This window comes from Rhineura floridana, chromosome 6, assembly GCF_030035675.1.
Source record: "Rhineura floridana isolate rRhiFlo1 chromosome 6, rRhiFlo1.hap2, whole genome shotgun sequence".
In the NCBI taxonomy this organism is placed as follows: domain Eukaryota; kingdom Metazoa; phylum Chordata; class Lepidosauria; order Squamata; family Rhineuridae; genus Rhineura; species Rhineura floridana.
The window spans coordinates 67984241-68008783 of NC_084485.1; the positions used below are offsets into that span (position 1 = coordinate 67984241).

The 24543-nt window shown below is 42.8% G+C and overlaps 1 protein-coding gene across 1 annotated transcript in view; it reads left to right on the forward strand.

Moving 5' to 3' along the window:
- The window catches only part of LRRN2 (leucine rich repeat neuronal 2), a 241230-nt gene that overhangs the window by 213265 nt on the left and 3422 nt on the right, over nt 1–24543 (forward strand). The window lies entirely within an intron of this gene.

Below are 24543 nucleotides of genomic sequence, written 5' to 3' on the forward strand. Positions count from 1 at the left end.
CCACAGCTTTAAACAGAGATAAAAGATAAGAGAAGTGGTCCTCACTACTCCCCTAAGTCATAACCCAAAGTATAAGTCTGGAGTCACCCCTTTGGCAGCAATCCATTAGTACCAGTGATAGTCTCTAAGAGTAGCTGAGACTTTATAGCCTAGCCTAGAGCATGCTTACAAAGTGCAGATGACACACTTCTGGGTCGGGGGATGGGCACAACAGTCTCAGGCACTCACCAGGCCTGATGTTACAATCCGGTCTCCTCCAGGTGGGCCACCCACAAGGACAAGAGATACATGTGAATATGCTGCTTGTTATCTGCATTGTATTGATAGGCGCCTAAGTCTGAGATGATAGGATGTAGCCATGGCATGGCTGATTTATTTATTGTTGTGGATATAGAAGACAACAGGCTACAAGTTAAAACCTGAATAAAGCATTTAATATAGTGGCATTGCAAGAAAGAAAGTGTACCTTACAAGTATTACTGCAACATACAAAAATAAAACATGTTGTTGTACACTTAGAGCCCTGTTCACAAATCCACCCCTGCCCTCAGAATACACAGATACCATTAGCACACTACTGGTCACACACCCCAGCCTTTGCACATTCACTTGAACACATAAATACAGCTGTATGTGCATAGGAGGCTCTCTGCAGTCCAGAATAGTGCACAATCAGAGTTCCAGATTACATGGAAGCCTTGCACATATGTATATCTCTATGCACATGGGGTGGGGGGCATCAGATATTCTGCTCCCTGGCCTAGGCTTCTTTTCTGCCTTCCTTCAAGTCACACAAGTTTTTAGTAGCCTTGGCAAAGTGTTTCTCTTTCAGTATAATTAATTTACATACATGCCATATGGCCATGTCTGGCTATAAATACAAATCAGGCAGCCAGACATGTAAAGAGCTTAAAGGGAACTAAACAAAGATTTATCAAACCTCCCATTATTCCAATAAGACAAGGCCTTTTGGGCGGTGGGGGAAGAGAACAAGTGCTACATGTTTGTACCAGGTCCAGAAAAAATATGCTTCCCAAAATGCAGCGTGTTGCATTATCAGAAATTTAGCCTAGCCCAAGGTGTCCTGAGACTAATCCTAAAATTATACGTAGCAATTGCTAGATTTTCAGAATAATCTGACCCCCACTTATGACAGGCTGTAGGGGTGGGTGGGACTGAGTGGAGGTGTTCCTCCGCTCAGCTCTGCCAAATGTATCCCCTGCCAGTGGGGGCCAGTGAAAAGCCCTGAAATCGTGCATTCCAAAGGTGGGGCAGGGCTGAGCCCTGGATCCAGAACTCATATAGCTACTGTTGAGTGACAACATTGGGTCTGATCCAGACCTGGTTGCTGCACCAGACTGGAGCTGGCACAGGAAACTTCCAATCAACCCTCCTCCTCTTCTGCTGGGGCTTCTGTGAGTTGCTGGGCTGCGGATGTGACGGTGCCTCTGCTGCTCTGCAAAGTCCCACTGATGGGGGATAGGGGCTTAGATTGTACCATTTAGCCAGGAAGGTTCAACTCCACACTCACGCAAGGCATGGGTGCGCAGCTCTGCAAGACAGGCCTAGTGCCAGCCCCTGTTATTCGTTGATAAATGATGGAACCCCAGCAGGACTCATTGATGCTGGAGCTGGTCTGTCTCCCCTGTTTCTGGCCAGGCACTGATGGAAACATTGGCCCCACGCAGCTGGATGTGTCTATGCCACTGTTTTAATTCTCTCACGGGGCAATCCCTTACATACAGCACTGAATACTGAAAGGCATTGCACTGGGAGGGAATTAAAATGGTAGCAGCATCAGAAAATCCAGCCATGTGGTGTGGGCTGTCAGGGGGTATTAAGTGAGTGTCCTTCCTTTCCACGAATTGTCTGTCTGGTGCTCTGCACTCTGCACTCTGCATCATTTTGGGGAGCCTGCTTTCCTCAGCTGAAATGTAGCCGACTGTACAAAGCAAAGGGTGACATCTGTTGCTCCACCTACTTATGCCTCATCCGCCACTGGCATGCGGCCCCCAGAATGTTGCCCATGAGGCATATGGCCCTCAGACTGAAGAAGGTTCCTCATCTCTGGAGTAGCACGTCCCAGGTCTGTAATCGCACTAGGGATGGGAGAGAAGTTCTATTCAGTTTGCATTTAAAGCTGAATTTATCAAATTCGCACTGTCCGAAACAATATGAGGACCTCAGAACACAGCTATCCTTCGAGATTTGCTCTTATCCAAATTTTATGATGCAGTTCTCCAACCAAGCAATGTTTACAAAAATGCATATCTTAAGGGAAAGGGTGTGTAAAAATGAATATGTTGGTGAAAATAACCTAGAAAAATGCATATTATTAGGATAAACTGCTTGCAAAAATGTGTGCATTAGTCAACACTACATAAAAATGTGTTTATTAGGAATAATTCGCCCTAAACTGCTGAAGCATCTTTCCGATTTTTTTTAAAATTGCAAAGTGCTGCAAAAATGTGGGAAGCTGAATTTAAAATTGGAAAAATGAGAAACTGACAGATCCTTCCATTTCCACTTCTCATGCAATCTCTCTCTCAGCTTGCACACATGCACACACAAGATAAGGGAGAAGCAGAAATTGTGCTTTGCTCCACTATAGAGGAAGGAGGAGGGGAGACTGGCTGGTTTTCAAATGGTAAAAGCTTTGCTGGCTTCTCTGCTTTCCCTGCCAGAGCTGCTCAACAAATGCTTATCCAATCATTTCAAGGCAGGAAACAGAAAATGCAAAGCACTACCACCTGGTACTTTGTTGCCTACAGAGGTGCACATTCAATAACCCTTTTCCTAGGGATATTTTCTTGGTTGCACATAACAAAGAATAGAAATGTACTTCCAAGAGGGTAATGCTGTCTCACATATCTAGACTTTCAGACAAAAAAGCCAGGGACAACTAGTAGAGTAATGGGCAAGAGACCAACTCCAGCTTTTTGTCCAAGAGACCTGTTAGCCCTTGCTGCTCATTCAATCACAGGATCCTTCATCAGGTCTCCCTGCCACTGGGAGAGCATTGGGAAAAGCAGATTAAGATTTGTGCCAGACAAAAGTGAAATGAGCAGCACGGTTACTCAGGAGGAGAGGCCCATGCCTTGCTTCAGTGAGTTGTAGAGTCGTACTCAGAGTGAAATTAATGAATCAAAGTTAGACATGTCTATTAACTTCAGTGGTTCTATTTTGAATAGGACTGGCATTGAATACAACCCAGTATGATAGCCAACCTGGAACCCTCCAGATGGTGGACTCCAGCTCCCATCTGCCCCAGCTGGCATGTGCAATGGTCAGGGATAATGGGAGCTATAGTAGTTCAACATCCAGAAGACACCAGGTTGGCTACCCCTGAATGGAGAATTAAATCCAGATGCAAGGCCCTTTTCTGGTGGACCTGAGCTGCTGCCATCACTTCTGCAAACCTCAGTGGTCCTTCCCCACTGTTGTCCTGTGGAAGTGAGGAGGGTAGTTTAGGAATTGTTCTGAGTTTGGGACTTGTTGGGCCCTTCACACGGACAGGGTGCAGTGGCGGGGGCAGCTCTTATTAGGCATTGGTGCCAGCCATGTTTATAGAAAATGATCAAACTGGGTTGTAATTTCTGAACTGTTAAAAGTTTCCCTGCCAGCCGTAGTCTTGACTATATATGATCTCCAGGATCAAAAGCAGCCTGTCTATGAATACCAGTTGCTGGCAGGAGTGACCGATGGGGAAGGGCGCTACAGTACATGTATTACCATTTTGTATTGAAAAGATCCAGGAGCCTAAAGACAAGGAAGCACTGAAAGACTGTGAAACTGAGGTCAAAGCAGGCAACCTGTTGATCCAGAGTCAGAAAAGTCAAATTCTGCTCCTGGTAAATGCTGTCACTCCCTTACTTATAATCATTATCTCAAGTGCTATTAGGGATGCTGCTGACTTTAGTCCAAAATGCCTGCAGTGGTTAGGAATGGACAAATCTGTCAATTTCAATTTCTCCAAGCTTCTCAGTTTCTCAGTCATAAATTCAGTTCACCACATTTCTGCATCTGTTTGTAATTTTCTAAAAAATCATGAAAATTCATCAGTATTTTAGTGTGCATTTCAACTTACACATTTTTGTAAGCAATTTTGCCAAATACGATGCATCTTTATGTTATCTTCAAGAATACATGCATCACTTTCTCAAAACATGCAATTTTTGTACAAATATTTTTGGATGGAGAACGGCAACACAAAATTTGGAAAATTTTGAATTTTGAAGCCAGGTTCAGAGAAGGTCCTTCAGTTTCAAGCAGGCCAGGCTCAGAAAAGTTACCAACCACAGGAAAACAAAGCCAGGCTGTCATTGTCCGTCCTAGCTATAAACTCACTCCTAGTATGAACATGTAACTGTAAGGACTAGGGCTGTGCACACTCCCCCTATCTGCCCCGTGGTTCCAACCTGGAGAGGGGGAGCATCAGGCCAACCCACCCTCTGTTGACTTGAGGAGCACCTATCCTGGCACAAAGTCACTCCAAATAAGTTTGAGATCAGGGCTCATGTTTAATTAGGATAAAAACCCTAATGAAACATATGGGGGGAGGGGAAGGGGACATTGTATTTCCTCCCACCCACCCCAGACAGAGAGTGGGGTCAATCTATCCTGTAGCTTGTAAGTGGAGGGAGCGATCCTGCACGATGGTGTTTTGCAAAGGGCTTTCCTGCAGGAAACAGCACTCGCACCCACAGAGGATCGTTGCCTCTGCTCATCAGGTAGGAAGGAGAGCCACGGCTGCCTCTTTCTCCTGCCTGATGCCCCACCCACTGACAGCCCGTTGGGTCATCAAATCCAATGCACAGTGATACATAGCTGTCAGAACTAGGGTTGCCAGGTGTCCAGTTTTCACCCAGAGACTTTGGTTTTTGGGGGTCCTCTCTGGGTCTCTGGGTGAGTCACCTTAATCTCCAGATTCTTAGTTTTCATTTTTTTAAAAAGTTTCTAGATGGACTGATTCAAAAATTATAAACCAAAATGTTAGCCGCTGCCCCCCACAACTTCAGTTGGTACTGCTCTAATCCCTGCCCTTTCAGGTTTTTAGCCAATAAGTGAAGTCAGGGTTGTAATTGACAAGATTTGTTGACCCCTCAGGCAATAGCTAAACCCCATTTCAGGTTCTGAGAAGAGTTTCCTTTTCCTGCTTGTCTCACTTCAGGAATTCAGTAAATATATAGCTTTCAGTAGCATGAAGAGTAATTTCTCTGTACAGGATTGGGACTTGCTTCTGAGAAAACATGCATAGGATTGCACTACAACAGAAGATCACAGCAGGATCTTGGTGGGCATACATAGTAAACAATTTTAATTATAATGATAATAAAAGTGTGCATGCAGGTTTTCTTAATTACTTGCAAAACTGCATATTATACATTTTATTTTTCAAATAATTTTTGATCAGAAGTTTTTAAAAGTGTACATGCTGCAGTGTTATACTTTTCTAATTAAGGAGTCAAGCAAGTTTAAATTTTACTGGACTGTTGAAGAGGGCAGTTTATTTGTCTTATTCATAACCTGTTTTGAAAACCTTTCCAATATAGAAGCTTTTCTGGGAGTAAAGCTGCAATGCTAATTCCACATACTAGAAGTTAAACCCACTGAATTCAGTAGGACTTAGTTTTGAGTAGACATAGTTAGGATTCTGCTGAAAATCAATGGGACTTTTGAGTGAACATAGAAAAGGATTGTGTTGTAAATCTTTCTCTCCCCCTCCGATCCTTTTTTCTTTTTGAAATGGTTACATTGAGACTTGCTTCTGAGTAAACATGCATAGGATTGCACTATAAATATTTTTACAAGTTGTGTAAATAATAAACATCTTTGACAGTCATGCTTATATAAATAATTCTTCATACTGTGTCTTGATATGTATCTGATTTCACACTATGGTTGTAAATTATTATTTATAAATTATTATTCCATCTACATTTTAAGTGTGCCCATCTTCCTTGGGTGGTCATGGTCCCCCTCTGTTGTTTTCACCCTGGGGGCAGATTAGGCTGAGAGATGGTAAGTAGCCCATGGTCACCCAGCAAACTTTGTAGATTATTTTCATTTTAAAATTTAATTAAAATGATTTATATGCAGGCAAAGTTTATGAAGTAATGCAGATCCACATAATACATTTAAAGCACATCCAACTCGCATTTAAAGCGCATGACTTCCCCCAAAGAATCCTGGGCAGAATAGTTTCCATCTCACAGTTATAGTTCCCACCACCCTTAATAAACTACAGTTCCCATGATTCTGTGATGGGATTCATGTACTTTATTTATTTATTTAATGTATGTTGAATCTGCTTTAAATGCATGGTGTGGATCTGCCCTAGTAAGCTGAGCATTTATTAGTGAACTGAAAATAACAATTTTAAAAGATGCTTTTTTAAACAAGGCTGTAGCTCAGTGGTAGGGCACATGCTTTGCATGCAAATGTTCAAAATTCAATTTCTGAAAGAGACTATTGCCTGGAATCCTGGAGAGGCAATGTTAGTCCATGTCATCAGTACTGGGCTAGATGGTATCAAATGAGCTGAGTCGGTATAAGGCAGATTCCTTTGTGTCTAAAAGAGGAAAGAAACCCAAAAGCCACAGTGACTCTGAAATTTATTTATGTATATACCATTTTATTGTAAAAAAAAACCTCAAAGTGGTTTATAGAAGCAATTAAAACAATGAAATTATTGGCAAAAACAGTTAAAGACAGGTACTGTATTTAAAAACATTCAAAATAATAAAACCAACAATGAGTTAAAAACAGATAAAAGACACAATCGCTTCTACATGTCTGGGTAGGCTTGCCTAAACAAAAATGTTTTTAGCAGATGCCAAAATGAGTACAATGCAGCAGCTGCCTAATATAAATAGGCAGGGAGTTCCAAAGCGTAGGTACTGCCACACTTAAGGATTAATTTCTTACAAGAGCAGAACAAGTACAGTGTTCCACTCGTAACATGGAAAGCACATCTTGAACTTGGCCTGGTAGCAAACTGGCAACCAGCGCAGATTTCAGAGCAGAGGTGTTATGTGCTGATAGGGTCTCACTCATGTCATCAATAGTGCTGCAGCATTCTGCACTAACTGCAGCCCCCAAGTCAGATTGTGCTGCATGGGGATGTTTGTGACCTTGGCTGACTGGCTGCCAGGATTTTTTTAGTTTTGGTTAGGAACTCTGACTGGTTGTGGGATCTGAGTTTTCTGCATTACTCATAGGAATCTTGTTGTGGTTGGTATGGTATTGCATTTAGGAAATTATCACTGTCGTTTTCTTTTTCTATTTTCATTTCATGTACTTTGACCTTACTCCCTTAAATCCATAGAAGCAACAACAGTGGTTCCATGTGGTCAGCTCAACCCCCTTAAACCCACTGATAGTGCACCTGTTATTTGCATTATGGTTTGTTTCTTGCCCAATAGTGGTAAAAGAGAATTCACATACTGGGAAGTGTGGCTTGAACTGCTGTTGTTCCCAACCTACTGCCTGTGAAGGTCGACCAAACTTTGTGTGTTTTCTCTCTGTCAATTATTACTCACTGGAATTGGGTTGGCTGTCAAAGTGAATTTATAGCAGCCCACAGAGTAGGCAGGAAAAGTAGATAATCTTCTTAATCTTCTCTTACTCATTTCTCATACCTTTCTCTTCAGTGAAGGGTCAAGTCTGTAAAGATGTTTGGAGCAGCCACATTAAAAGGCACGCAGGGCATTCCGGGCAGGGGGTTGTCACCCCTGCTTTTATATGGATATTGTTGAAGAGGATCCCTAGTCAAGCTTTACAAACAGCATAATCCAAACCATATCTACTCAGAAGTAAGTCCTGTTGAGTTCTATGGGGCTTAGGAAGTGTGGTTAGAATTGCAGCCTTCAGGGGCATCCATCTTTACTTATGAGTGCTCCTATCTAACATCTCCACAACACTAGGCTCTACAATGGCCTTCTGGTGACTGGCCTGGCGTGAGGGCACTTAAAGCCTTCTTTCCAGATACAAGCAGGCTAGATTAAATGTTCCTTACCCAGGCTCTATCTTTCAGCTAAGATTTCTATCTTAATTTCCAATCACATAAATGTTTTTGTTGAATTGTATGCTCCAAGCAACTGTAGTTGATGCTTAATGTATCATACTTAATGACATCACTGGGCATGCCCCCATGACATCACCAGGACACACCTGTGAAATCTCAGGGTTTGGGATGCTTCTGACCTGGCAACCCTAGTCAGAACCCAACTTGGCCAAGGCCGAAAAATGTCCAATTGGGTCCAATTTGTCTTGGGCCTTGTCTGAATCCAGTGCACAGCCATAGTAAGGACACCTGCTGTAGACGTGACTATCATCATGTCTTTTTTTGTGTAAACAATTTTTGTTTTAAAGTATTCATTTTCCATCCAATAAGGAAGAAGATAACATCATTGTATTATAACGTCATTGTAGAAGGATAAGAAGAAAGAGGTAAACATAAAACAATAACCAAACTTTTCGGGTGCACTTCACTTCTGGAGGAGAAAACAGTAAAAATGATTAATAATTCATTAATCCTGTGGAGGAAAACGTAAGAGTGAAAATAAATAATTTTTTAAAAAAAACATATAATCTATTGATTTCTTGTTCATTTTTGTTGCCAGATCTGCCAAGCTTGTAGAAATGATCTCTTCATAAAATTATCTTCCAAAGTAAAGTCAACGAATCTATATTATTGTGATGTTTCAGCTGTGTTCCCCTGGTGAAGCTTGCCTAGTATAGCAATATTTGCTGCTTTGGCAGCTGCTACCCTCAAACCTACCAAGTTATGAGGGTATAATCAGGGGCTTTGTATTTGGAATTCTGATTTCTGAGGGTGTTCCTGAGCCTGGAAGGGTGTATTGCAGGGCTGGGGAAGCTGTCGCCCTCCAGATGTGAGTGGACATTTAGTCTGCATTTAGACTTAGGATAATTAAAATGGAGTATAGGAGGAGGTAAAGAGGCTTAATTGGGTTAGGCCAGGGGTAGCCAAAATGTAGCCCTCCAGATGTTGCTGGAGTTCAACTCCCATCACCTCTAATAATTGACCATGCTGGTTGAGGCTGATGAAAGATGTAGTCTAACAACATTAGGTTTTCCTTGGCAGGTTTCAGGTTATTATTATTATTAATGATGATGATAATGATGACGATGATGATAATTCGATCCCGCGCCTGCTCCCAGAAGGATCCCAGGGCAGCAAACAAGAGAAAAAACACAAAAATATTTCAAAACATCTCAAAAACATCTTAAAAACATATTTTTAATAAAAAAATTAAAAATCTGAAAAAGCAATTCCAACATAGACACAAACTGTGGTAAGGTCTCTACTTAAAAGATTTGTTGAAAGAGGTCTTCAGTAGGCACCACAAAGATAACAGAGATAGCACCACAACATTAAAAGTCCGCTTGTGGAATGGACCTCCTGCTAAGATGGTATCTGCAAGAAGCCCTCACCTGCATAGTGCAGTGATTGACTAGGGATGTAATGCGTAATACATTCTTTCAGTGTATAGGGCTATATAGGGCTTTGTGCACTAAAAACAGAACCTTGAACTTGGCCCAGCAGCTAACAGGCAGCCAGTGCAATTCTTTCAGCAGCGGAGTAACATGTTGCCAATATCCTGCCCCAGTGAGCAGTAGCACTGCCATATTTTGCACCAGCTGCAGCTTCTGGACCAACCTCAAGGGCACAACATAGAGTCAACCTCAAGGACCCCACATAGAGTGCATTGTAGTATTCCAGCCTAGAGGTTACCAGTGCGTGGCAAACAGTGCTCAGGCTATCCTGGTCTAGAAATGGCCGCAGCTGTCTTACCAGCCAAAGCTGGAAAAGGCATTCCCAGCCACTGAGGTCATCTAGGACTTCTGAGACAAAGAAGCAAATGTCTGATCCTCCATTTTATGAAATACAAAATCCAGCAGTTGTCCAGATTTGTGTTCAGTTTTAAGTGTAACACCAAGATGCCTTATGAGGGTGTGTAAGAGGTACTCTTGTTGTCAACAGCAGCACAGCATGAGAATAGCACCTAATCGATGGAGATAAAATCAGATTTAATAATAGGTGCAAAATGAGGTTGCATTTTGAGATGGAATAACGATTGGGGGAAATTTAATTCAAAAGAGGCATCTTTTCATAAGCTTAGCTGTATAGCTCCTGCAAAAGGCACTCTATGTTGGCAGGTTAGATGTGCTCATCTGTTTTTGTTATGTTACTTCCCTTAGGGAAATTGCTTTCTGGCAGTTCTCCCGTTCTTGGTTCTGTTGAGCTTATATTTTCTTTCTCTTTACTGTTCCATCTTCATGCTCTCGCCCTCTCTCTCGCTCTCACTCTTTCCTGAAATTGGAGGTGTAAACTGGAGCTGGGGAGCAGCAGACAGACTGGTCCACAAGGTGCCGGGGAAGAAGTCAGTGCCATATCCAGTCTTTCATTCAAGCCCCACGTTCTATAATACTGATTCTAAATCTAATCTTGCGGCCAGGGATAGCCTATTGATCCAAGTCTGGGAATGCAAACAAATATGTTTGTTTGATTGATCAAACAAGGTTTCAAGGAGGAGAAGTGGTTGCTTTTATAGATATTGTCCTGGGCACAGCCACGGACTAAGTGAAGCACAGAGCAGAACGGGAATAGTCCGTTCTTGTGGTTAGCATTATGATGATGGTGGTGGTGAGATACAGGGTTTTAATTATCATACCAAAACCAGGATGGTTGTATTATAATTAACACTGCTTTATTAATAGTCACTGCAATTATTTTGCAAAGACTTAAGCTTTCATGCCATTATTACTGTCTGCATTTTTTGCATTTAATTTCCCTCTGACCTCACAGCTAGCATTTTTTCCTCTTCAAATCTGTGTGTGCACGCATGCGTGTGTTAGGTAAATCTGCCAACTCAGGATAACAGTCCATGATGAAGTGAACTTCAACAATAATAATTGTGAGACAACACAGTGTCAGAGACTGGAACTCATATTAAGAGAGATTTTCAATGGACCTCAACTCCTGTTCAGTCCTTTCCCAGTTCTGATGACATCTTGCACACAGAGAGTAAAATAGCATGTTGGCACCAGTCGTTTTGAAAGTGTAACCTTTCTGTTAGTACCTAAAGCAGAACAGCCTTCTAGTGAAACTCTGGCCCTGATTATGAATGCTGAACCTTTGGGGAAAGATCCCATACCCTATGAAGCTACTAGTAGCTTCAGGGGCTGTCTAAGTTGTGGAATTGGCAAGGATGCAAAGAGCTGAATCCCTCTCCTCCAGCTTTTTCTGGGATTGGGGAATAGTGGGCTCCTACTGGGAGAAAGGGCAGAATATAAATCTAATAAATCAAAATGTTGGGAGCTCCAAATACAGCTTTCATATGTCACCTCTATTCTAATTTGACTCAAGTGTCTAGTAAAGCACAAAGTTTGAGTGGGCTTACTGGCTCCATGCCTTCTTGAAAACAAGTCCAGGGTGGAGCTTTGGTTCCTTGAATGTGCATGCCACCCAAATTTCATTTCACTCTTGTAGCCTTCAAAACAGCAATCCCATTGCATTATTTTATGTCTTTGCTGCCACCCTTGAAAAGTGGTGTGCATGGAGGGATTGAGCTGGGGTTTCTCTTTAAATACAGAATGTTGCCCTGAAGGTGCACACCTCATTTCATTCCAATGTCCTGGCCTTCAAGTTGCATTATGTTCTGCTTCATATCTTTTCCTATCCCTGTCTGGTGTGGAGGGGGGGGTTGAGTTGGGGTTCATCCTCAAAATTCAAAATAATGTGCACGCTAATTTTTATTCTGACATCTCATGGGGGGGGAGAATCAGATAACCCCCTCATGAATTCTTGAACATGTGAGGGAGGCATCATATCTGCTGCTATGTGCCCTCCAGGTCATGCACCTGCCAGTCACACATGCCACTGGCTACACATTTGGCACCAGTATAAAGAAGCTTTGTGTTAAGTGTGTAGAGGTCCATGCGAAGGGGCATCTTCATGCAGACATCTGTATGCATGTAGGGCCACTCTACAGAGCTGATGAATATGACAAGGGACCTGTCCAGCATACACAGGGTAGCACACGCTACTGCGCTCCGCCCTCCAATGTGTTAAGAGTGTTTGTTTGAACACCTTCACTGAGATATTGCATTATACTATATTTTGTGGGGTGGTTCCGGAGATGCAATTTGAACCTGAAACACAGAATTGTACTCTATGCCTGTGTATCAAGTTTCATCCCACATCTTAACATTCAATAGAGTTAATGCATTACAATCAGCCTGACAAACTTAGAATAACCAAAAACCTCATTATGCTTGGCCAATAAGCAGCTAAGTAGCCTATGTATGTATTAGCTGTATATCCCCCAAGTATAAATCACTTTGCAGTGTTGTTTTTAATTTATGGTGGAAGGCTTTCTACCTGGATTTGGTTGTTTTTCCTCTTTTGTCCTCTTATTTTTTCCCCCTTTGCACCATCTTGTACACTGTAAGTCTGAAAAGAATGCTTATATCTTTTCTAAAATCTTTGTATACCACCTAGAACATTTTGGGCTCATAGATAAAATCAAAAATAAATAAAAATAATGTAAGAGTTTGATCCATGTGGATGCCATCCCTAGCTATTCTGCAGTATAAAAAATAAACACCACTCCTCCTCTAAGCAAATGCTGCTTTTGTGCATTGTAATCTTGAATATATCCAAGTGCAAGCCTTTGAATCTTCCTGGGACTCTTCCCACCACCACTGGGGTGCTAGAGGGAGAAGGAAACCTGAAGGTAGCCAGACAGTTATAGCACAGTGCCAGACTGCATGGTTTATCCTGCCTCTCATCTGCCTTGTAAGCTCAAGGATTGCTTGCACTCTCTTTTTCCCTAAAATAAATCTGGGGTATGTGTGTAGGTGTGTGCATGAGAGTGAAATGTTATATGTATAATGTTGTATGTATTATTATATAATGTTATATGTATACGATGCATATGCATCTTCGGAGCACCTATAACATGTTAAAGCCTCAGACAATTATCTCATGAGATGAACGGAATATAGCACTAATGAGTTTACCCACCCTGCTCCTGTGAACAATCACACTCCTCTGTGGTGGCTGGTTAGAACAAGGCACTGAATTAAGCAGCACTGAAATGTGTGGGAATTATTTTTAATTAGCTTCTTTATTGCTCTGAATTCTTGTGACTTCCTAGAAGGTTGCATCTTCTGCTAGGGATGGGCGAGAAATTTGATTCAGTTCATATTTCAAGCTGAATCTATCAAATGTGCACTTTCCAAAACAATACAAGAACAGAAACGCACTGCTCTTATTTGAATTTTGCAGTGCAGTCCACCAACTAACCAATGTCTGCAAAAATGTATATGTTAGAGGAAAATATGAATAAAAATGAATGTATGAGTGAAAGTAACATGAAAAATGCTTTTGCAAGAAATTGCTTGCAAAAATGTGTACATTAGTCAAAACTGTCTACAAAAATTAGTTAATTAGGAGATATTCGGAGTAAAATGCTGGAGAATTTTCATGAGGTTTGTTTTTTTTAAAAATTGCAAAGTGCTGCAGAAATGTCAAGAACTGAATTTAAGACTGGAAAAATGTCAAACTGAAAGAACCAAAATTGATAGACCTTTCCATCCCTATCTTCCACTTGATATCAGGCTAGAGGAGAGGTTAGAACTGATCTGGGCTGGAAACTTGGGGGAGGCAGTTGACCTCAGAGCATGAGATTCGGCTGCATTAAACTTAAGTGGCCAAATGCATGAGAGGACTGTGTCTCCTGCACCATTGATAATTCTGGAAACGGAAAGCTCAGAAGAAGAAATAGCTAAGGCTGAGGGGAGCTGGCAGCTGAAATCCCAGGGGTATCAGCGCACTAGGGGTAGTCCCCAGATCTGCCAGAACTGGTTATGACTCTGCGCACTGTGTGCATATGGGGTGTAGTTACTGGGGCTACAGTCCTATACATACTTATGTAAATCCCATTGAACTCTGTGGGGCCTGTATGGTTATTTATATATTTCTAGTGCCATCTATGTACATGGTGGTTTACAAACAATGAGAGGGAATCTTCCTGCCCTGAGGGGCTTACAGTCTAAAAATAGACACAATAGACACACCAGGGAGGCAACAGAGTTGGAAACGGGTAAACTGGGAAAGGGATTCTGTGGATTTATGCTTAGGCCCCATCTGCACTATATATTTTAAACAGTATCATACCACTTTAAACTGTCATGGCTTCCCCCAAAGAATCCTGGGGACTGTGGTGTTAAGGGTGCTGAGAGCTGTTAGGAGGCCCCTGTTCCTCTCGCACAGCTACAGTTCCCAGAGTGGTTTAACAATCAATCCCTCTTCCCATTCTTTGGGGAAAGGGATAGCTGTTTAAAGGAGTATGATACCCCTTTAACTGTATAGTGCAGATGATATGTTATGTTAGCGTTTATTTCTAGGCTGCCTTTCGGCCAAAAAGGCCCCCAAGGCGGCTCACACACAAATAGAAAAACATAGATACAAATCAAAACAGATGGAGCATTAGTTACAGTAAGGCAAGAATGTGTAGAAGGTAGATCAGGATTTACTGGCTGGATGATCTGAGGTACACTGACGAAGATTCCTGGCCCCCAATGGTTTAACAATGGCGACAACAAAATGACTCTCTACTCCTTAAATTGAAGAAAGTTGCATGGAGGGGAGGTAACCAGGAGTGGATTTTACTGTGGAAGGGCTATGAGCTCAACTTAGTTGTGGTAATCAAAAATCCACTCCACCGCACTCCAGTCCTGCCCAGGTATGCAGCAGCAGCAGCACTGGTGTCAGGAGGGCAGCTTCACAGCTCCAGCCCACCACAATTCCTGGACTTGATGGACTTTTAATGTGATCCAACAATGCTGTTCTTATGTTCAGCGTCAAGCAATGAGTTGCTTGGGTGGAAGAGCCACCACAGATGAAATGCCACACACAGAGTTTTTGTAGCACTTTACATCATCTGAAACACAACACTTCACAGGCAATTCATACACGTTCATTTGAAAGTCATCAGCTGATGAGTAATAATATGATGAACACATCAGTGTGAACCAACCTTCTGTTTGTGGCATAACTATGGAAAGCACAGGAACCTTATCCTGTATTAAATCTGCTAACCTTGCTATATGGGGGGGGGCAATCTGCAAAAAGCTTTGCAGGCACATCTTATCCTGATTAATAGACTGATCCTTCTCCATACTTATTTCCTGAGCAGCTTCAGTGGTTTGATACTTAGTGGGACATTAAAAGGTGCTAGGAGTTTGCAATAAGTGCGAAATGCTTTGTAAGGCTTAGTCCTTTAGACGGACGGCAGGGACAACTTCTCTGTCCATCTGGTGTGTTTTCTGTGTTTATGCAGCCACCTGCTGCCTTCTGAATTAATATATTTATAACAACAGAATTTGACTTTTTTATTTTTAACCTTCCACAAACAAGCTCCTCCAATCCCACCTGCCCACAATTGCTCTATAATTAAATATCTTGTTCTCTCAGTGAACCAATTGATGGTTCTACTACAAGCACAGTCAGTCCATTACGAAGCAGATAGATTGAATTTTAACAGTCTCTTGGAGGGTGCATTTGGGCTCCCATGTGATTGGCCCAGGCCCCACAATAGCAGGATGATTAAATAAAGAGATGCAGTCCTCTCACGGAAACTACATTAAATTCTATTTAGGAGGCATTAGGAAAACTTCCAAATGATGTCTGGGAACAGTGATGCATAATGAGTTCCTCAAAGGAAAAACAAGTGTCCTTGGGGTCCTTGCTTTGTGACTTCTGTTTACCACTGTAATGCTGCAATCCCAGCATCCTGGTCCTAAAAGTGCATGTTTAAAAGCCAGCACCATTGAAATTACTGTGAGTTAATTCCAAGGAAATGAGTTTTAGGATCAAGATGGAAGACCATCTCTTTTGTTTTACCTATCTTTTTTGTGTCCCGAACCGTTCTTGAATTGAATGTACCTCTAAGGAGATAAGAGGCTTGACTCCTGAGCCTAGTGATAACTTTAGAAATAAGTCTTACTGAGTTCAACAGAACCTACTTCCAAGTAAATTGGCATACGTTTCTATGTCCTGGTGCTCTCCAGATGTTTTGAACATCTCCAATCATCTTGGCCATTGACCATGCTGGCTAGGGCTGATGGAAAGCCACAGGCCCTCCACCCCTGTAGAGAAGCAATTATCCAGATGTGACTTGCCTCCTGTTTTTGAGGCTCCCCCCACCACTGCCATGAAACTAACTTAGGAATCACTTGACGAGAAGGTACTCTTTTTAAAAACGACTGGGATTCATTAGTGTTGAATTATGAGCTCTTTTCTACTCTATATCCAACCCATGCTGTGAATTCTCCAGCAGGACTGCTGGATATAGAAGGTGGGAAATCATAGAAAAAGAAAGGGAGGGGATGCAGGGGAAAGATATGTGATAGTGGGGCAGTGAGAGGGGGCATATTTGGGGGATGAAATGGAGAGGTGGGATAGATTGTTCGGACAGGGCTGCTTCTCAGCATTTCAAATGAGCTTTATGTTTTGGGGGCAATGGATCTATTTAGCATTATATAACACATTTATTAAGCAAAGTGCAAGAGCTGGCCCATGGCATTTTGCTGTGGAGACAAGGCACAATCCCTCCCCCAAGCCAAGGTCCAATCCCAATACTGGTTTCACTGCAGCATACCTGAACAGTGCTGAGATGGGACAGCACAGACACACCAGCAGAGCCAGTTCAGTGCACCCTCTGGTGCATCTTCACAGCTCCAACCTTGCCACCACATGACCCCACCTGAGCCCCATGGAGGTAAGCTGCAGTGACACCAGAGTCAGGAGGACAACTACATGGCTTCACTCCACCAAGCTGGCCACTATTGAAGGTCACTATTATTTCAGTCTTGCAGATGAGGAACTAGAAGCCGCCCAATGAGTCTAAAGCTGAACCTGGGTGTGAACCATAGGGGGAGGGCCATAGCTGAGTGGTAAAGCATCTGCCTTGCATGCAGGTCCCTAGTTCACTCCCTGGCATCTCCACATCAGACCAGAAATGCCCCCTATCTACTGCTAAAATCATGGAGAGACTGTCAATATATAGCTAGATGGACCAATGGTCTGACACAATATAAGGCAGCTTCCTATGTTCCACATCTCCTGCTGACATGCCAGCCATCTGTCCATGCAAAGGCAGTAGCTCTCAAGACCAAACATGGAGCTGTGTAAACCTGGAACAGGTATAAGACTGAGTAGTCCTCTAGTAGGCAGGATAAAAATCAGGAGCAGACCCAACTTGGTTTGCCTGTTTTTCTGCCCCTATAACATTCTATTTAAAAACCCGGCTCTGGAGCCCCCATGTAAAGCTACTTCTGGGTTGGTGTGTGGCTAAAAGCACGCAAGGAGGCAGTAAGCTAGGAATGACAAGCGGAAAGAAGAGAAAGGAAGAATGCAACATCTCCACTCATTATCCAGCATCCCTTCACAGCATCATTGCAACTAATTAGGATGTCACTTGGTAGCAATTACAGGATCTTAAGGTGCCTACACACAGTCAGTGTAGATGTTTTTGGTTAGTTGGAAAGGCTTCAGAGTTCATGTGGGTGAAAAAGCAACCATACACTCAGGATTTCAGAACTTGCAGTTGGGGATATTAATGGGCAGCTACACTATTTAAGGATATGGCATTGGCAGGTATGCTAAGTGCTAGTCCGGGAGATTTTGGCCCTATGACAAGAAACTGCTGTGGGTTGGGCTCCAGCTCCTTTGTAGAATCTAACCTCTCAGGCTGTAGAGATATATCTTTTCTGAAGATCTCTGGGTCAACAATGCAAGAATGCTAGGAACATCTACAGGCCTAAACCAGTTTGACCATTACAGCTTTGCCTAAGGAACTTCTAGGGAAAATTTTAATTCCCTGAAACTGCAAGGGATCTCTATGCATCCTCATACAACTTCAGTTCCCAGGTCCTTTGGGGGGCATCTGGAACAGCAGTTTTTAACCTGGCATGAATTTGCTGTGTATATGTGGCCTTGGATGGCAGCTGTCCTGGGTTGCAGGTCTGGTGCCAGAGGACAGCCAGGTTGGGCCTTGGCTGAGGGCCCCTGCAGCTCAGAGGGGCCCCAACGGACCCCACCTTAGGGTGCAAAGGTGGTACTCCAATTCTGTGATGATGGCAGCATCCAGTCCTGCAGGCATCCCATCCCCATAAAGGCAATGCAGGCTTCAGTAAGCCCACCCACGCACCCCCTACCTCTCCCATCAGTGTGCATGCCGTGCACTCTGTGTGTGCATGCCTGCCATCAGCCAAGATGGCAGCAGGGGCTTCCCTAAGGAGTTAACACCCCCACTGCCATCTTGGTAATTAGATTACTGCAAATGCACTCTACGTGGGGCTGCCTTTGAAGACGGTTCAGAAACTGCAGTTTGTGCAAAATGCAGCTGCCAGATTGGTAACAGGGACCAGATGGTCCAAACATATAAAACCAATTCTGGCCCACTTGCACTGGCTGCCTTTATGTTTCCGAGCTCGATTCAGGGTGCTGGTTTTGACCTATAAAGCCTTACACGGCTTGGGACCACAATACCTGATGGAACGCCTCTCCCAATATGAACCCACCCGTACACTACGTTCAAGATCAAAGGCCCTCCTCTGGGTGCCTACTCCAAGGGAAGCTCAGAGAATGGCAACAAGAGAGAGGGCCTTTTCAGTGGTGGCCCCCAAATTATGGAATGATGTTATTGATGAGGTGCACCTGGCGCCAACACTGTTATCTTTTCGGCGCCAGGTCAAGACTTTCCTCTTCTCCCAGGCATTTTAGCATGTGTTTTAAATTGTTTTAATTTTTTTAATTGTGTTTTAAATTGTGTTTTAAAAGATGTATTTTAAATTGTATTTGTTTTTAGTTACTGTAAACTGCCCAGAGAGCTTCGGCTATAGGGCGGTATAAAACTATAATAAATAAATAAATAAAATTGGTTGGTTGCAGGCTTGCACGCATCACATACACTGACAAGAGATATAGGTGGGGTGTGCATGAGGGCTTATTAGCCCCACACCATCTGTACTGGGAGGTGGTGTAGGGCTACAGTGATGTGGTCCCTAGGCAGGCTGGTGCCCAACGGCCCAATCATGCTTGGCACCGGCCCTGCTGGGTTGGGCAAGAACATAGAAAGTGACTGACAAATGAATGGCCAAAACATATTGGGATTTGCTTTATAAACAGGGATGTAGTCATCCAGGGTTGTGAGGGGTCTTAGACCCCTTACTGTTTTGGAAGCAGTAGGGTCCCTATGTCTCCAGCATCCTACAAGCTAATCAGCACAAAAGGAGAGTGTGTTAGCCACTGAGAAGAGTCTACTGACATGCATCCTTGTCGTTTCCTGCTGATCGGGACCAATCAAAGTGAAAGGAGGTGTGTCAGCCACTCTCTTCAGTAGCTAACACTCTCCCCTTTCATGCTTATTGGCTCTTGTGGGAGAAGGCATTAACAAGGATGTCATTTGCAACCCAGAAACAACAAAGGGGTTGTGGCTGTGACTATCATGAAGGGATCCTGCCCTTCTGAATTTGCCACTACGCTACTGTTTATAAAGCATTAAAAAGTCCTTCTGCAGCCATAAGCATTCATTCCAAATTGTCAGAGATAATTGTCAGAGATACATGCAGGTGAATCCCCACAATTCTTTGTTCTGGCAAGCAGTGACTAGTCTCATTTTCAGAATTCTGTTCCTAGCTGCACATTTTCCTAGCCCCCTCCCTGGTCCAAGGATTGTTGAAATGTGTGAAAAGGGAAGTCCGACAACCTTATATTCTACTGTAAGGGGGTGTTGTTTGTAATCAACTGGGGTCTGCCCGCTACTATGAGACAGAATTCATGTCTCAAGTTTTCAGCAAAAGAAATTAAAATTGCCCAATTTTCTGGTTTTCCTTTTGGTCAGTGCATGTAATTTCATCTTCCCCTATTGTGAAAGTAACTTAACAATTCTGGTCCTCTCCTTGACGTGTTTATATAACTTGTTACACCTGTCAAAATCCTTTGTGCTTCCCTTAAGTCTGAGATGGGGGACTTAAAAGCGAAGAGGGGGACGATTTGCAAAAGCCTTTTCCAAGTCTCCTCACACTTCCCTTTTAATTCTCTGAGATCGGAGACTGAAAGGGGAAGAGGGGAGACTTGGGAAAAGGCTTTGAGACAGTTCCCGTGCTCCTGTTTGAGCAAACTGGAGCACAAGAGCTGTCTTCAAGCCTTTGCTTCTAAGGGCACTTATGTGCAGAGCTTTAATCTCTTCTCAACTAAGGAGCAGGGATTAAATTTGCTGGAAACAGGATCACACAACCAATGAAGGATTAAACCCTGTCCACCTGCCCATCAGCGGACATCACTAGTGACATCAGCTGATGGGTGGTCAGGTGTGGTTTGGGGGAAATGGACTCATGGGCCAAATTGGATTCCGTGGGGGTGGGGGCATGATAAATAACAAGACAAAAAAACTGTTTTTAAATTGTTTCAACTCTCTTTATGTCTCTCTGTTTTGCTATTTGATTGTTATTTTATTATTCTCATAGACTGCCTTGAACTTTATGGGGACAGGTGGGACATAAACAGTTTAAATAAATGAACAGTTACTTAACAAGGAAGGGCTAGGGTTTGGGTTGGTTTCCTGAGTACTGAATATCATATTTAGATGCTCAGAACTTCAGAGCTGCTGTACTGCAAGGGGTTGCCATGCTATTGTTGCTGCTGTTTCCTGGGAGGGCTCCTTTGCCTTTAATATCTGCATGTGACACACATTTCCCCTTGGTAGGGAGAAGCAGAGTTGATGGGAGAGCTTCACCTGTTGAATATCTGCCCAGCTCTCAAAGGCACATGAAATCTGCCAGAGAAAAGGTGGCAACAGACAAAAAGGGACATAATAATTCCAACTGGGGGCCTGTAACTATATAACACAAGTAAACAACACAGATCCGTGTAACAGAAACCCAGTTCAAAAGACTTCAACAAGGCAGGGACTAGCCTAAGGCCCCCTGCTAATTACCTCCGCAGCTCCTCTATTAGGTAAAATTGGTAAATCCATAACAAGAATTGACCACCCATATACTTTGTGTGGCTGTTAACAATGAATGGCAGACAAGGAATCAGTAATAATGAGTGATAAGCACAAAATGATTAATTATGAGTGACAGACAACACAACTGTCAGTCTGCACAACTGATTGCTAAAATACTGTCCTCCTCCACCCACTCACCCCTCCTCTGTAACAAAAGTATTGCTAGACACTCATCATCACCAAACCTCCTCACTGGAAGTCACAGGACTTAGAAAGGCCATTTAACAAACTGCCAACACAAATGACGTTATGGGTCTGATTGAGGCATTCCCATAAGGTTCACCTACAAGAATTCACTTGAGCAGTGAGAAGACACAGTCCATTTCTACTGAAAGACGATCATAGAATGGTAAAGGTGGAAGAGACCTATAAGGCCATCAAGTCCAATTTTGGTCCAGAATGAATGCTCAATGCAGGAATCCAAGTTAAAGCATACCTGATCATTCCCTTTCCCATCAAACACTTGTCCTAATCTCAAGGAAAAGAAAACAGACACAGGCTTTAGCTGTCCATGTAATAGCCAGACACTTGCACCTCCTATGGACCCAGTTCCATGAAAAAAGGAGGGGGGGGGGACACTGACTAATCCATAGGATATTTTTTCTACCTAAAAGAGGTCCTGTTTTTATTCATAGTTTTTACATATCTATATCTATCTGAGAGAGAGAGTGCACAATATTATAATTAAAGAACTTGTATTCCAAAACATTTTGGTCCAGAATGAATGCAACCGTTTCCTTCCCCTACCCATCCATCCTTTTCTCGTAAAACTCTGCCCCCCTTCTATTGTCTTTCTACCTTCCCAGAGCCATAACCTCCAGATCACATTAGAGACACTTAACTTAAATTAAGAAATAGATAAAAAGAACAGGGTGAGGGGAAAGAACACACAGAGAGAGATGCCTTGAGAACAAATTGTATACTGAGCATTTTTAAGAATGCTTCCTTCAAGATGTCTCTCCTATACCCCTCATTTTACACTCCCAATCCCAAATAGAAATGAGTGGCATCTCCAGATCTGTTTAATAGTTCATCCTCAACCACCCCCATTGTAGGTGCAAAAAGAGCAAGAGCCAAAATCAGAATCACCCTGTGATTTGCAAAACAAAACTACCAATCATATATGAAGTTTAAACATGCAACTTGCAATCATCGTCCACTTGAGGAAAATTAAATGAACAAGGCAGTTGTTTTCCAAGGCCAATGTAGTTAGTTATAGGCCCAATGTTCACTCTATAAAGGGTGTCTGAGTAAAGATTATATGCCATTGCCTTGCTGTGGTCCATGCACCAAAATTGATCCTTTGCATTTATGCCTCTGCCTTCTGCAAGGTCTTTGACTTTTATTATGCCATCTCCCAGAGGAGCAGCACTAAAGAAAGGGTGGGCTATATTGATTTTCACATCCTTGTTGATAGACTTTCATATTTCTTTCCTCTCTCTATGGATGTGTTTTCTTCCATAAATCCATCCGGATAGTGCAAAACAATATATTTTCCTCTTTAAAAGAAAAAGAGAGAGTTCCTTCATTTCCTTGAGACTAGAACATGGTCTAGGGCAAACTGATCAAGAAATCTAGACAAAGACTGCATAAACACCATACATTTAAAGCACATTTAAAGCACATGACTTCCCCCCAAAGAATCCTGGGAATTGTAGTTTACCCCTCACAGAGCTACCCTTCTCAGCACCCTTAAAAAAACTACAGTTCCCAGGATTCTTTTTGAGGGGAGTAAAGTGTTCTAAATATATAGTGTACACACAGCCAAAGACTGATTGTCTTTAACAGGACAATTTCAGTTTCTGTAGCTGGAGACTTTGCACACACAAAAGTAGATGTCACATCAGGAAGAAGGGCATGCCAGTTTTCTATGAGACCAGATTTGGGTTTTTGTTTTTCTAGAAAAGCATTCAATCACCTCTGTTCTCAAGGCTGGCCCAAGAGATTTTGCTGCCAGAGGCAAAAGGCAAGATGGTGACCCCTCCATTCCACATACAGAAACTGACCAGATTGACAGCTGAGTCAACACTGGGGACAGAACATCATCATCCGCCACACAAGAGTGTAGCAGGCTAGCCGAGAAGACAGGACAAGCCATGTGGCACACAAAGCTCTATCCTCCAACAGAGGGAATGGTCAGGAGGACTTAGGAGGAACAGCCAGAGGGAGTGCTGCAGATGTCACTGCTCCACACACACCCCAGCACCTGCCTAACGGTAGGGCTAGCCCTATTTGTCCACTCTCAGGATTCAACTGCCTACATGTACAGATCATGCCTAATGTTTGCTGGATTGTGCCTTCTGATTCAAACCCTGCTGCCAGCAGATAAATGTATTAAAACATCCTAATGGCCGCTAGCAATCCCCGCATGAGTCTTCAAGCTGATTCACAAGTAAAACCAAGAACACATTTGAGCCTGGGATGTGTCTCATGTGAATGCCATTAATGTGGGTGAGGGAATAGAAAGAGTAATTTTCACAATAGATTTATCTGCCCTCCCTTCTCAGGGAATATGTCAGTGAGAGTTTCAGAATAATCACAGGAGTGCTGTGAAGAAGGAGGCAGAGTATCAATCGGTGACATGATTTTCCAAAGGAAGACATGTTTCTTTCAGGCAGGAAGTCTCTCTCTCTCTGATTAAGCTGCCCATGGAGTAACCCAGTGCATTACTCACAGGCTGCCAACAGAGCCCTTGTCTTCAGTCTGCACTCAGAAAAATGTGTGTGTGCGTGTGCATGCACACAAGATTGAAAAGATATTGTATCTGAACTAAAGGCCTATGATGTACTGTTCCTTTAAATGTGGGGGGGTGAGAGAGAGAGAGAGAGAGCGAGCATGCAACAAGTGTATGCATATAAAGTCTTCCTTTTCTGTGGGGACAGATACTGAATGAAGGGATCACTTCATCATGCATATCTTTTGATGGATTGTGCAAAAATTCTTTTAACTTTGATTTCCTGTCTGCAGATTTTTGCTATAAATAAAGCCTCCATTCAAGCATTGCAGGAAATCATGGTTAAGGACGCTTCATTATGGATTAGTGTAATGTCTGAATTGACAAACTATGGCTTGTGACTGGCCAATAAACCAGGGCCAAAAATCATGCTTTGAAATAGACTGGCAAACCATGGTTTGTGCTACCTATGGTTTGAAGTGGTGTCCGAACTGATAAACCACAATTGCTCCATCTTTGAAGACCACTCAACTTAAAGACAATATAGCTGAGCAAGTAGAAAATGAAACTAGAAACACAGCTCTATAGCATGGTTTCCCTGTATGTTTGAAAGCTCACATCATAGTGTCAATTCTTCTATGATTAGTGCAAACCTTGGTTTTGTGTGATATCTGAATTGAGCCAGATAATGAAATCCCATATCCTCTAACGCTATTATTATTTGGCTCCACCACATATACGCAGAGCTTGGAAAAGTTACTTTTT